The following is a 16,344-nucleotide window of genomic DNA, read 5'->3' as shown; positions in this document are numbered from 1 at the left end:
TTGACATGAGATTGAGTATAAGTTGAGCACGTGGAGATCGTCCGTGCTGGGGATGGTGAGATGTAAAGATTATAATTTGGGCACGTGGAGATCGTCCGTACAGAAATTGTTTGATTTTATAATAGTGCGTTGAGATCATCCGCACAGACACGTGGAGATCGTCCGTGTCGGTATATGAACCTCACGAGTCTCCTATGGGTCATGAACTATCGATAGTCGGTATATGAACCTCACGAGTCTCCTATGGGTCATGAACTATCGATATATTTTCGAGGAGTATCATGTATATACGGTTGAGAGAGTACTAGTTATTTTGAGACATATCATTTCATGGTATCATATTGCATTGCATTTCATCACATCCTTTATTCTTGATGATTATGTATTTTATTTGGTGGTTGGAAAGTACTTGATTACCTCTATTTGATGAAACTTGATTGGTATGTGTAATATAGCCTGGTATAATTAAAAAAATTATTTTTCTTATATAAACTCCTGTCACTACTTCTTCGTTGTCGGTCAATGAGATATACAGGGTACACGTGGTTTCGTACTCATACTGCACTTGTTGTACTTTTTGTGGTGCAGATTCGATTTCTAGTACGAGCACATTTGATGAAGCATTTTGAGTACAAGCTTGGAGTGTCTTGGAGTTGTGGTGAGTTGCTTGGCTGTTCTGTGGCCCACACCTCCCTCTATTTTTTACTTATTTTATTATTTAGTATTCAAACAAGATATCTCTTATGTTAGATTTTTCATTTTAGTTTTCGACTTGCATCGTATTTTAGAAGCTGTTGTACTTAAGACACCAATTCTTGGGTGGTATTTTTAGTTTCCGCATTTCATACTTATAAGAAACTCAATTTTGGAGATTTTTGCTAAGTGTTTGTTTTTTTACTCATTTGTTGGTTAAGTTTGGTTAAATATGTTAGTTGGCTTACTATTGGTTGGGAAAATAGGTGCCATCACAACTTGTGAATTTGGATCGTGACATGCTCGAGACATTATTTTATGCTCACATCCCAATTGTCTAGGGCGTTGAATTCAAACATGCATATTATCATGTTGATTAGGATCCTCATGCATGTGGTTAAGTTCAGTTGATGGTTGATATGTTATATTCTTTCTAGATCTACTGAATATGGTGTCCTTTTTTCGTTTATATAGATGACAGATATGTTGGTGCATATCCTGACTAGTAGTTAGCAGTTCTTAATCTTAGAGGCTTGTAGACGTCTGTTGTGGGTCTTGTAAGTCAATTATGACAAAGTTGGCCTCATTGTTGTCACAACCAAAAGTACAACATATATATAACATGGTATATAAGTATAGGACCCTGTATTCTAGAAAATAAAAAATGTAGAAAATTTCAGAAGTTGTAGGGGCCACTAATAGGGCCACCTACGGACCATAGGAGGACCATAGGTAGGATCTTTGGTTGGCCACTTGAAACCCCTCCCTAGAAAATTGTTCTAAGCCCAAAATCACGTCTGTCAAGACAAACAAAGGTTGGCCAGGACGGACCATCGGTCCATTGGTCAGTCCGTCAGATGGCCCCGAAAGTTTTTAAGTCAGGAGTCAATTAGTCATTTTCCTATGCGTTGGAACCCTAAACTACATTGTTTGACCCCTAAACTACATCATTTGACCCCTAAACTACGTAATTTTGGTCTGTTTTAGCTTAGAAACTTAATTATAACTTACCCTAATCAATTATTCACCAAAAATTCATCGATCTTTGAGAGAGAAAAAAGGAAAACTCGAGTCGTCCTAGTCCAAGAACGCAACAAGGTTTCATATTTCCAACCCTGAAATCAATAGATTTCTCATTGAAAGATTTCTCCGTGAATTTCGTCACCAGGTATGTGGATTTCACTAGTGGGTTCCTTTCACCCATTAGGTTCCTAGAATTTAGTCAGATTCTTGATCCCTCCATACTATCTAGACGTAGGATTTCTAAAATCTCAGCAAATTACTATGATTTAGTTATTGTAACGTTTTTATTAGATTATTACGTGTTAGTATTGTTTTACATAGATTCTTGCATAAAGTAGAACCCTAGTTATGTAGTTTTTTTAGTTCATGAATAACATTATCTAGGATAGATAAACAAATCTACATGCCTCAGATTTCGATTTTTTGATTATCAGAAATAAATGTTGCATTTTCATAATTACATGTCAGATATTGAGCTATCCAGTTTACTTCAGTTATGTAATAATTTTCACATATTCAATTAAGAGTAGGCTTTATATTGAGTTGGACTAGAGTCAGTCACTCTCAAGTCTTAAAACTACATGCCCTCCGTAGGTTTATATGTCCCCTATGTGGGCATCAATTTAGTGATCAGGTCATTCATGTCTAGAGTCCTTTGGTAGGGTATATTGGGTCCACTCGATGGGGCGTATACATCAGACTCCACGTTTAGCTCACGTGGTTTTATGTCAGTTATTAGTAGCTCCTACAGTTAAATTCTAATGCATTGACCAGGTTACTAGTCATAGTTTAGTATTCAAATTCAACATGTTATAAACTTGGTCATGACATTCAGTTAATTCATGTTAATTATTATCAGTATAATATCATGTTCAACTTAAATCATTTCTTTATCACGTTGTTCATATATGTTTATTAAACTTTATTCTTTCATTCATGCTCAGTACCTTTCAGGTATTGACGCATACTCTGCGCTACATCGTCTCACGATGTAGGTTCATGTCCTTAGGATTTAGATCACGCATAGATCAGTTTTCTATCTTCAGTTCAGCAGCTCCAGTGGTGAGTTCTCATTCTTCGAGGATGATTGACATGATTATCTTCTACTTTCGGTCTTTAGTTTCAATTTTGCTAAGTTTAGATGAGGCATGTCCCAACATCTCTAGTCAGTTAGATGTTTCATTTCAGACATAGTTAAATTCAATTTTAGCTTGGGAGTTTGATACTTCAATGTCATTAAACTCACAGTTTAATTATTTAGATAATAATGGGTATTTCTCACCATTTCAGTCATATGATGTTTTAAGCTTCCGCATAGTATTCTTTTATTCCAGTAAATATTTAAGTATGCTTATAATATGATAGCACGGTTAGCTTGGGGTCACTCATGATCCTAGGTCCTATATCCGTGTCAAAGGGGTAGCTTCGGGGCATGACAAACTTGGTATGAGAGCACTAGATTTAACTGTCCATGGATGTCTGAAAAGACGCAATAAGTAGAGTCCTTTTCACGTGTGTGAAGTGCACCACATCTAATAAGAGGGAGGCTACGAAGTGTTTTATGAAAACCTCTACTTTCTTGATATTCTTATCGTGCATTAGTACGTTTCAGATCATGCCTCATCGTAAAGCTTACGGGAGAAATGTGAATGCCTGCAATGCTAATGCAACTCCTCTAGTCCCAAATCAAGAAGTTTTGAATGTAGAGTTTCGAAATTCCATTCAGCTTTTGGCTCAAAGTGTGACCAACGAGAACAATCAGCAAGCCCTAGTTCCTACTAACAATAATATAGGGTCAGTTGCAGCTAGAGTTCAAGATTTTGTTAGGATGAATCCACCTGAGTTTCTAGGGTCGTAGGTTGGTGATGATCCCCAGAACTTGATAAGATCAAGAAAATCTGTGGAATGATGCAAGTGACTAGTAATTATAGGGTAGAGTTCGTAACATACCAGCTTAAAGATGTAGCTCACATCAGGTTTACTCAATGGAAGAAAAATAGGGGTATGGATGTAGTTCCTATCACTTAAGAGTGTTTTAGTGAGACTTTTTTTGGACAGGTTCTTCCTAAGAGAGTTGATGGAGGCAAAAGCTCACGAATTCATGAATTTGAGGTAAGGTAGCATCTTAGTTCTAGAATACGGACTCAAATTCACCTAACTCTGCAGGTATGCTCCTCACATGGTTGCTCGTCTAAGGGCACAAATGAATAAGTTTCTATTTGGAGTATCTAACTTGGTGAGAACATAGTTTAGAAATGCTATGTTGTTGTAAGATGTGAACACCTCTAGGATCATGACTCATGCACAGCAGGTTGAGGGGACAAGCTTAGTGGACAAGCTAAGGAGAACAAAAAGGCTAGGATGGGAAACTATGAGTATTCTCTACAGAAATTGGGTGGTGGAATTTGCCCGCAGTCTCAGTAGAAATCTTCAGCTCCAACACCTTCATGAGCTAGTGTTCTATCTTCCAGGTTTCGACAGGATCAGAAAGGTAGGGTGAGTCTCAGGGGAGTGTTTCAGGCACTAGAACCTACCAAACTTGTCCAAAGTGTGGTAAGTGTGTCTTGCATGAAAGGAGGGATGTTTTGGGACTGGTTAGTTTGGTCACATGTTGAGAGATTATCTTTATTCTAAACAGGGTCAAGGAGGCAACAATGGTAGGGCTCAACCTACAACTTCAACAACACCAGCAGGTCGCCCGGCTCAGTAAAGTAACTCATCTGGTACAGGTGGCGGAAAAGGCCAAAACCATTTGTATGCTTTTTAGGCTCCCTAGGATCAGAAGATTCTCCTAATGTAGTCACTAGTACGTTACGAGTCTTTCATTTAGATACTTATGCTTTGCTAAAACTAGGGGCTACTCTTTCCTTTGTAACTCTTTATGTAGCAGAAAAATTTGATGTTAGTCGAGAATCTCTTTCAGAACCTTCTCAGACTCTACTCCAGTCTGTGACCCAATTATAGCTAGACGGGTATACAAAAATTGCTCTGTCATAGTATCTGATAAAGTCACCCCCGTAGATCTTGTAGAGTTAAAAATGGTACACTTTTATATCTTTCTAGGTATGAATTTTTTATAATTTTGTTATGCGTTTGTTTATTATAGAACTAAGATTGTTCATTTTCAATTTCCAGACGAGCTAATCTTAGAATGAAAGGGTAGTAGCTTAGGGCCTATGGTCGATTTATTTCATACATTAAGTCAAAAAAGATTATATTTAAGGGTTATCTCTATCATCTAATTCGGCTTAAGGATTTGATTTTCGAAACCCCAACTCTTGATTCAGTTCCAGTAGTTAATGAGCTTCCAAAAGTGTTTTCAGTAGATATTCGTAGAGTTCTTCCCCAAAGGAAAATCGACTTTGGAATTGATATCCTTCCAAATAACCAGACTATTTATATTCCTCCTTATAGAATGGCTTCAACTGCGCTTAAGGAATTGAAAAAGTAGTTAAAATACCTTCTAGATAAGGGCTTCATCAGACCTAGTATTTCCCATGAGGTTCACTAGTGTTGTTTGTGAAAAAGAAAGACGGTTCTCAGGATGTGCATTGACTATCGGCAGTTGAACAAAGTCACAATAAAAAATAAGTACCCTATCCCTAGGATTGATGAATTATTCGACCAACTTCAGGGTGCCAGTCATTTATTGAAGATAGACCTCAGATCTGGTTATCATCATCTCAGAGTCAGAGATAGTGACATTTCGAAAATAGACTCCTGAACTCGGTATGGTCATTATGAATTTGTAGTTATGTCATTTGGACTAACCAATGCTTCTACAACTTTCATAGGTTTGATGAATAGGGTTTTCAATCAGCATTTGGACTTGTTCACATCGTTTTTATTGATGATGTCCTCATTTACTCTAGGAATTAGGAAGCACATGTGATTCATTTGAGGGTTGTTCTCTAAACTCCCAAAGATCGCCAGCTATTCGCTAAGTTTAGTAAGTGTGAATTTTGGTTGCAATTAGTTTCTGTGGGCATATTTTATCTAGTGAAGGGATCCAATTGGATTCTCAGAAAATAAAGGCAGTGAAACAATGGTCCATACCTACCTCTCCTACAAATATCAAAAGTTTCTTGGATTTAGCGGGTTATTAAAGAAGGTTTGTGGAAAGATATTCATCCATAGCTTCTCCACTGACTAAGTTAAGTCAGAAAAAGGTTAACTTTCGGTGGTAGAATGAGTGTGAGAAGAGCTTCGCAAAACTGAAAACTAGGTGGAATACAACTCATATTTTGACTCAGATAGAGGATTCAGACGGTTGTGTTATCTATTGTTATGCATCTAGAGTCGGCCTAGGTTGTGTGTTGATGTAGCGAGGTAAATTATAGCTTACGCTTCTAGACAACTTATGGTGCATGACAAGAATTATCCGACTCATGATCTCGAGCTTGCAGCCGTCACATTTAATTTGCCCTAAAAATCTGGAGACATTACTTTTATGGTATTCACATAGATGTGTTCACATACCATAAGAGCCTTCAGTAATCAGAAAGAGTTGAATCTTCATCAGAGTTCCTCAAGGACTAATATGAATGTGTTTTACCATCCAGGTAAGGCGAATGTAGTAGCAGATGCTCTTAGCAGACTATTCTATGGGTATTACCTTACTTAAGGTTAATGAACTCTTCAACCTTCACCCCCCTCCTCTCATGGGGAAAGTACTTTTCTAAGAAAGCCTCCTTAAACTCTTCCCACTCTATGGGACCCGACTCAACCAGCCTATTATCTTTCCATTGAATGTACCATACTTGAGCAACCTCCCTCAATTGGTACGAAGCTAACTCCACTTTCTCACTAGAAGTCACCTCCATGGCACTCCACACCTTATACACACCATCAAGAAACTCTTGGGGATCCTCTCCCACCTTATATCCAAGAAAGATAGGAGGATATATCCTCACAAAGTCTCTCAACCAAGAGGTCATGGTACACTTCAAAGCATTCACCCTAGGTCCAATATATCTAGTCACATGAGTAGTCATAGACCGGGTTAGGGTAAGAATAGCATTCTTAATCTCCCAATAATTCATGTCTGGGGGAACCACCAGAACCTCATTACATTCACCTTAAATAGGGACTTGATCACCTTGTGGAGGAACTTGAGCATCTTGAGGGAACTTGAACTCCTTGTGGAGCTAGTACACCTTGGGGAACTTCCTCATGCACCCCTTCCTCTTCCAACCTTTTAGCGGCCATCTTTCTAGTAGTCATCTCCTATAAAAACAAGGAAAAGCAATAAGAAGGACACTCATAACTTTTAACTCGACGGCACGACACAAGAGTACAGAAAGAAGGGAAACTCTATCGTCCTATAGCCTCTCGCTCATAGATGTGTCGTGACTCACACCGATGAACAAGACTCTACAAGTTTTTTATGACCCGAGAGTGCTCCTTAGAAACTAAGGCATTCTCGAATCGTCACACAGCATACTTGACCTCTCAGAGGTCTTGTACAAGACCTTTGACATCGTTCATTGCATATATGTATGAAAAATAGTGCGGAATTAAAACCTTTTGCACTAAATAGTATTTCAAAACATCTTTCATAGAAAACATAAGGAATAAGGCTAAATCTCAACGTTTCCAACTTAGACAAATGGATAATCTTGGGACACGGCCCATACAATCGAAACATAGAAATTTTAGTCTATTAGAATACTTTTAATGAAAAAAATGAAGAAATAGTATTGTCCTCGAATCAAGTGAGGACATACCCCAACTTTGCTTGAAAGAGTCCTAGTTTCCAAGTTTTTCTTCAAGATGACTCTCACCTTCCACCTACAACTTTAGATATAGACAATATGTATGGAATTAGTACATTGCATGTACTAAGTATGGCTTAATGCATAAAATCATGAGGAACGGGCATTTATATCAAATATGCTCTTTTGAGTAAAACTTCATAACATAAGATAGAACAACATATAACACAAACTTCACATTTGAGTCACATTCCACAATATAATATCAAGAGCACTTCAAAACACATAAACATGAGACCCTACTATGAAAGGTGATTCTAAGGCTCACTTGAGTGAGTTATGAAGTGACCACCCATACAATCCCTTCACACACACCAAAGAGATACTATATACTACCTAAGATAAGATTATTCACATTCCATTAACTTAACTTCCTACTTAGAATTTCTCTAAGACTCATCTAAGCAAGACATGAAGAGAATGCCCATACACCCTCTCCAAGCCTACCTAAGCAATCCTCAAAGCTACTCTAGACATATACCTTTTCATTGACATACCTTTATTTAAGTCATTGTGTTCATTATACCATTTAAGAGACATTCAACAATTAAGGACTTTTACATAATGGTCTGGAGAAGACCTAGGGAACTCACACACTAATATTTTCAAAGCCTAATCGTGTAATGTCTAGATAACGTCTCATTCCACTACCTAAACTTCATAGTACTTATCCAACACTAGCATGTATCCCATGAGAATAGGCAATATCGACATAGACCATACTAGCTAGGCATGGAATCCGGAGTCATAACCTACTCCAACAAAAGGGTGTTCTACTTTCCAATGGTAGAATAAGGACACATCCCACGTCGGCACATAGTTAAGGAATATCAAGGGTCTCTTTGTATTCTAGCCTCCTTCTTAAGTAGAGCTACTTCCCAAGCATACTCACTCGGTGCTAGCCTTTGTTCTGATAGAGTAATTCAATAAAGGAGCATTTGAAGAGGTATTATATCTTGTTCATAACTAAATAATAATACACCTTACCAAAGAGGTCCCCTAGGGATGCCTTACAATGGTTAACAAGATAGCTTAATGACTTTTCTAAGGATGATTTCATGTCGTTCCAGCCAACTAACCCTAAGTTCACCATTCACACGGGAATGATACCATTACGACTTTCAACTTCAAGGATATCATAACCTTCTTTCTAAAAGGTTCCACATAAATATCTTTCTTTACTACATTCAATATCATATTCCATTCATACATAAACATTCATGAAAAAGGTCCTTTAGCCTACTATTCAAGAGTCATATTCACATTATTCATGTATCAAGTAAGGGACATAGGTCTACCAAAACATGACACACTTCATTATCATCTTAACATATGTACAATATCATTCAAGTGGCACATTAAGTCAACTCAGCATACTTATAAGTCACCCTACACACTATAGAACATCTATATAATCCATCACAAGTCTCATGTAGTCAATTAGGAAGCACTATACTTCAACTTAAAGCATACACATATGAAGACATCACTATAGCCTATCATGATCACCTATATTCAATTAGGAGAACACATATATAACTTCATGGATACACAAACTCATATAGACCTTCACAAAGATCATATATCAAGAGATAACGTGATAATACCTTATTTCATAAAGTAAGCCGACGAGGCTACAAATTCACAAGTATAGCACGCAAGCACCGCCACCATAAGTGGACAATACCAAACATCTTAATTGAAACACCTATACTACACAATATAGAGAAGGTTAGGTCAACATACCACCAATTCAATCTCAACAACTCCAATCTATATCCAATTCAACCAATCCAATATACAAAGGCTCTTAACAATAGCTATAATCACAAATTCAATCCAATAATTGCAATATACAATGAATCCAACAGGACCCAATATAAAAAATCATCAAATTGGGACATCCTATATACAATTCTAACATAATTCATACATATATCAATAGCCCAATACAATCTACATAATAATTCAGTAAGATCAAGCCATGATCAAATCACCCACATTAGAGCCAAAATTAGGATTTCATGATTTGCATGGGTTCATAGAAATTTTGATGTAAAATCATTCAATTAACACTAATTCAATCATAAGTCGTTATTTCAAATCGTTTTATGCAATAACCCATGGCTAGAATTCAATTTAGAAGAATTCATGTTTTGGATCATCTTTGAAAATCATTGGAATTGACTCCTTGAAGAAGGAGGATTCAAGGATGAAGGAACATACCTTAATTGTGAAGAAAATACAACTAAATTTATGGAGAAAACTTGAAAAATATGTCTTCTTCCTTGGAGCTTCAAAGCTTCATCAATGGAGGCTATTGGAGAGAAGATATGGAAAAATTTTGTTTTGGACTTGAGGATTTTGATTTGAATGGCGAATTGGGGTTCAAAAAGGTTCAATAACCATCTACAGTTAGTCCCCAAAATAACCAAAAGAACCCTGCCCTTATAGAACCTTTTAACCAAGTCAAACTCAACTTAAATTTTTGGAATTATCATCGGAAAACAAGTCCGCGACATGTAGCTGCTCCCGCATGCTTTTTGAAAATAAAATTCCAAAAAAGTGGAGTCCTCTTGTGTCCACGATGCGGAAAAACTTTTATCCCTCCATGAACCAAGTCCGCGTGGTTCCAACTAAGAGCAAATGTTGCTGCCCTTGGCAGTTTGCTAGCCCAAGGCTTTCCTCCTCAAGGACCCTTTGGTTGGTCCTTGAGGAGTTTTGCCCGAATGTTTTCATGCTAAACTAGCTCGTATAGATGTTAGGAACCTATCCTAACAATTTGAACTCCAAACAACATATAAAACATGCCAATACACACTAAGACACACAAGCACATTTCAAGGTTAAACTTTCGAATGTCTTGGACGTTTGACCTCCAAACACTTCCAAACTTTAGAGATTGCCTCTAAAAACTATATTTAGTCATTTTAGGACTTAACAAACTCATAACCGACATATTAGGATTTAATTCAACCTAGATCACTTTGAATGTGTAACAGTTATATTCAGTTTTAGCTTGGTAGTTTGATATTTCAGTTGCTATTAAACTCACAGTTTATTTATTTAGATAGTAATGGGTATTCCCCATCATATACGTTATATGATGTTTTAAGCTTCCACATAGTGTTCCCTTATTTTAGTAAATATTTAAGTATGTTAATGATATTCCAACAGGGTTAGGTTGGGGTCACTCGTAATCGTAGGTCCCTTGTTCGCGTGTCCACATCATGGGGTAACTTCGAGGCATGACTATAAGACCCAGAGAGGCTCTACATAAGTCACTTGACATACATATAGTACAACATAATACAATATACAAGAAGTACAGGTAAGAAGTTCCATATCAATAAAAGAGTTTTTAATATAAAATGAAAGTCTACTTATAGTCTCGACAAATAGTTCTAACATCTCTAAGAAGTCGTAGGGACGTAACCCATACACCATGCACAACATTCAAAAACTAAAGACATACGAAAGCAAAGTAAATATGACATGGTCCTCGGAACACGAGGGCTGACCAACTCTTTTATCTTTTAATGGTCAAACAACTAGCCACTAAGGCTGGCAAATTGACCGGTTTGACCCGGTCCTGTTCGGTTCCTGTCCGGTTCTCATACCGGTCCGTCCGGTACTGGTTGAACATGTAAGAAACCAGTCTGCCAGTATACCAAATTGGTTCTCGGTTTTTATCCAATTGAACCGGTTCAGTAAGAACCGGTTCCGGACCAGTCCGATCACTCGTTTTTTTAATTTTTTTAAGGTAGCCATTATTTTCGACCGTTGGGCCCTTCTAGCCGTTGGGATGGGTCCCAAAACGGTTAAATGACACCCCCACCCCCTTCTAACCCATTTACACTATAAATATACCCTCTTTTCCCATTTTAAATCACAAATTCACTACTTATACATTTTATACAATCTCTCAAATCTCAATTTTAAATATCTCATAAATAATTAATTATTATATTTTGATATTGAGTTGGAGTTTGAATTTCGGAAGCTACAATAGGCATCTCTCAAATCCGGCTTTGGTTATACGTCTACTTTTACGTAGACGTTTGGTACATTCGTTCCAACTTTCAACTTTAATTTTTTATTGTTTATTAATTAAGTTTTTATATTTCTTTTATTATATTATTTTGCTTGTTTTTCATAATTTTTAATGATTTTAAATTTGAACATGAATTCGGAAAGAAATAGTGGTAAAAGACCAATGTCGGAATTAAAAAAATAATAAGGGAGGAGTAAGGAGTTCTAGTTCTAAAAACTTGCCACCTAGATTTGTTAATACTAGTGATTTTACTCGTGTTAATGAAACTTTTTTACGTCACCAGGACCTATTGAATTTAATTTCGAAAATGAAGTAGATCATGAGTCTTTAAATAGACATTATACTAATTTTAAGAAAAATTAGAAGAAGAAGTAGAAATAAATGAGGAAGATGAAGAGACCCCTATCCCTACTAGTCCGGTTACCTAAGTCCCCCCTTTACCTACTTTTTCAAATGTCACCCCCATAAGTGTTAAAAGATCTTTAGTATGAAAATTTTTGATAAAAAATGAGGCAAAAACTACTGTTACTTGCACTAAATGTAAATTGGCAATGAAACATGTAACTACGAGTGCATAAGGGGGAACGGGACGACTAAGAACACATTTACGAAAGTGTAATAAAGAATTTGCTCTCCTAGATGATATAGAAAGAGCTAATAGAAATAGAACAGCCATATCCGAAAGTTCTATGGGTGTTGGAGGATCTAATATGGTTCAAGGTGTATTAAATATGTCCAATCCGGCTAGTCGAAGCACACACCGCATGTAGAGTAAAGAAAAAGATCGTAGAGAATTATCTAAATGGTTGTTGTTGTGGTTTGCCTTTTTCATTCCTTCACATCCTAATTTTGTTCATTATATTCGAGAATTATATAACCCAGATTATGAAGGTATTCCAAGAAATACAATTAAAAGTGATCTTTTTAAATATCAAAAAGAATATTATCATTTTCTTTGTTGTTTATTTGTTTATTATGATGGTAGATTATCTATTACTTCTGATATGGGACATAGTCCTAATGGTAACAATTATTTTACACTTACTGTCTATTGGATTGACCATGAATGGAACATGCATAAACGAGTATTAGCGTATAAATATGTTGAAGAAACTAAAATCGATTCTTATATAGTATTTTTCAATATTATGGAATATGTGATAAAATAATGAGTGTCACTTTAGATAATGCTTCTGATAATTTAATAGCCGTTGATTATGTAAAAAGTAGACTTTGTCCAATTGGTACTGATTGTTTTCATATTAAGTGTGCTGCACATGTTTATAATTTAATAGTAAAAGATGATATTTCTCAATTTGGAGTTTCTTGTGAAAAAATTAGACTTGCTTGTAATTGAATTTTTAAAGCTAAAGTAAAAGCTAGAATTACAGAATTTAAAAATCGTTGTAATGAATGTGGACTTGCATATAGAAAAGTTCCAAAAGAAGTATGCACTAGATGAAATTTTTTATTTGAAATGCTTTAAGTTGCTTATATTTATCAAGAAACGATACAATTAATTTTTAATGCTCATAATGCGGACCTGAGTTTAAGAATTGGCTTTGAAGATTGACAAAACACAAAAGAACTTGTTGAATTTTTAAGTGTTTTTTATAGAGCAACAAATGCATGCTCTGGTCAATATTATCCTACTATTTCTTCTGTTTTAGTAAATATTTGTGCTATTTCATCTGAATTTGCAAAATATAAAGGAAAAGATCAATTTAAAGATTCACTTGCTTTTATGATTGATAAATTCAAAAATATTTTTTTTCCTATTCCTCAAATCTATTTGACTGCTACTACTTTCAACCCAAATAATAAATTAAGAGGCATTGAAAGAATGGTTGAAAAGATTTATGTAAATTTAGAAATTAAAGATGATGAAACTTCTAGTGTTGAACAATGTAAAATAGCATTTATACAAAAGTTAGAGATTTATATAATGCATATAAAGTTATGAAAATAAATATTCTAATAGTTGAACCTCCATCTTATAAGCCTAAAAGTGATGATACGGATGATTGGATGGATGAATATCTTGAGCTTGAATCTTCTAATAATGATTTTGATTTATATTTCAATCAGGCACAGGAAAAGATTAGGCATGAAGAAGGACAACTTCAACCTCCAATATTAGTATGGTGGAAGAATCGTGAAAATCAATTTCCGACCCTTGCTAGGATTGTTCGAGATGTGCTAGCGATTCAAGCATCATATGTCGCTTCGGAGTAGGCCTTTAGTGTGGCGAGATTTATGATTGAAGATCATCAATATTCATTAGCAAAGGACATTTTGGAAATATCGGTGTTGTTTCGAGATTGGTCAATGCCGAAAGAAGAAACACCGGACTATCACTATTTAGTAGCCAAATAGAAGACCAAATAGATGAAATATTTGGTGAGAATAGTGATGATGAAATGGAAGCAATGGAAGAAGAACGACAAGTGCAAGTTTCAAAAAATCTTTCTTTTCAAATGATACTAAATTTACAAAAAGAATTTTAAAAAATGCAATTGTTAGTACAATAATTAATATTCAATACCTAGATTATGTGCTCTTGTTATCTTTCTAATATTTGTATTGTACAATTTATTTATTTGAATAATTATACGGCTATTCACCTTGATTTTCTTTTAAAATAGTCTCTTCTATTTAATTCATGTCAACTTACAAATTTAATTGTTAATTATTTTATCATTAGTTTAAAGTTTAAAATTAATATAAAATAGAATTTTAAGGTTAAAACTTTAAAGTTTTAACTTTTTCAATATAAACATTAAAGTTTAAACTTTAAATGCAATTTCAAACTTTAAATTCAATATAAACCTTAAACTTTAAATTCAATTTCGAACTTTAAATTCAATATAAACTTTAAAGTTTAAATTCAATTTCAAACTTTAAATTCAATATAAACTTTAAACTTTAAATTCAATTTCAAACTTTAAATTCATTATAAACTTTAAACTTTAAATTCAATTTCAAACTTTAAATTCAATATTAAGTTCAATATAAAGTTTAAACTTTAAATTCAACTAGTGAACTTAGCCGCGCTTTGCGTGATAAAAAATTATTCGTTAAATCTGCTAAATAATTAATTTTTTGAATAGTTGATTAATAAATATATTTCTAAAGATTCTTTATAGTCTTTAATCTAAATATATCAAATTTTAAGTCTTAATTAAGTTTATTATTAGTACTTAAATTTTATATCTTTTGTAATTTGAAATCGCTTAAGAATTTTTAAAATTATAAAAAAAATCCTAAATTTATTCTCTTTATTTTAATAAGAAAAGTAAATTTAATGTAATAAGTTGAACTCTTTATGAAATTTAAATTTAATTTAATAATATAATAAGTTTAATGTAAATATAGTTTTTTTCTAATATTTATTCTTTTCCTTCAAAAGTATTATACTTTAGTAATGAATTTTTTTTCTATCTTTCACTAAATCTTAGATTATGAAATGTTTGTAAATCATTTTTCTATCTTGACTAATTTTACTACGATTATAATATACTGCCTATTATTTATATAAAAATGAATAGATTGAAAGATAAATGGTCTCAATTACGTAAATAACATAAAGTATTCAAATAAATTAAACCCAAATTATATATATGTATTAACTAAAATACAACTTTAAGCTTACCTATATTTTAGTTACAATTTCTAAATTATTCTAAAAGATAAACATAAATAAAAATTGTGAAATTTCCTAATCCTCAAAATTGATTTCATTGTTCAAAATAAAATATATACAATGTTGAAACCATTAAAAAAAACTTAAAAGATAATAAATGAAACGATTCAAGTCTTCAAAGTTAAAATTAATATACCTGAAATTTCAATAATATTATTTAGTGTAGGTATAAATTATAATTAGATAAATTAATCAAAGAATCATTGTTGGAGTACCAAAGAAAATTAAAATAAATTAAAATTAAACAAATAAACAAAATAATCTTTGTAGGAATACCAAAGAAAATTATCCTAGCCTCTAATTATTCAATTTGTACACACTCTCAATGTTCACTACACCATTTGAAGATTAATGGACATAAACATTAATGTAGGGTTCCTTTTCCTTGTGAGTTTATGAAAGTTAAACTTAAATATTGTCATATGTTCATCTTGTCTTCCATTATAAATAATAAAGATTATTTTAAAAAATGCGCAAAATAATAAGTACACTAAAATCATCAATAATGAGGAAAAAAGCAATAAAAACAAAAAAAAAGAACAAAAAAAATATTGTAAATAAAAGACATCAAACAAACTGAAATAAAAAGAGTAACATGAGTGAAATATTGTACTCATCAAAATTGAATTTGAATTTCCAAAATTGTCATATACTCGTCTACTCGTCCACACTGTTAAGTGTTAACAATAGAAGTTAGTCACAAAAAATCTATCTCTCTCTCTCTCTCTCTCTCTCTCTCTCTCTCTATATATATATATATATATATATATATATATATATATATAGACATAATCAAAGTGATGTACCTTGGTAACTCAAATTAGATATTGTTCTCATTGAATTTGAATTTCCAAAATTGTCAAATGCTCATCTTATCTTCCACATTGTAAAAGTTAGTAACAAATAAACTATATATTATAAAATTAGAAATAACCAAAGTGATGTACTTTAGTATAAATATGATAAAGAAAGGGAAAATAAAATAAAAAATTCTTGCATTGGTGAAGATGACATGGTTTTAGTATTTATAGTAATCCATAAATTCTTAACTATTGAATAAATAAATTAAAAGAGTAATGGAGTAATCAATACCTACA

Source organism: Solanum lycopersicum, chromosome 11, assembly GCF_036512215.1.
Source record: "Solanum lycopersicum chromosome 11, SLM_r2.1".
NCBI classification, from domain to species: domain Eukaryota; kingdom Viridiplantae; phylum Streptophyta; class Magnoliopsida; order Solanales; family Solanaceae; genus Solanum; species Solanum lycopersicum.
The sequence above is the reverse complement of the archived record's forward strand: the minus strand, read 5'-3'. Positions refer to the sequence as shown.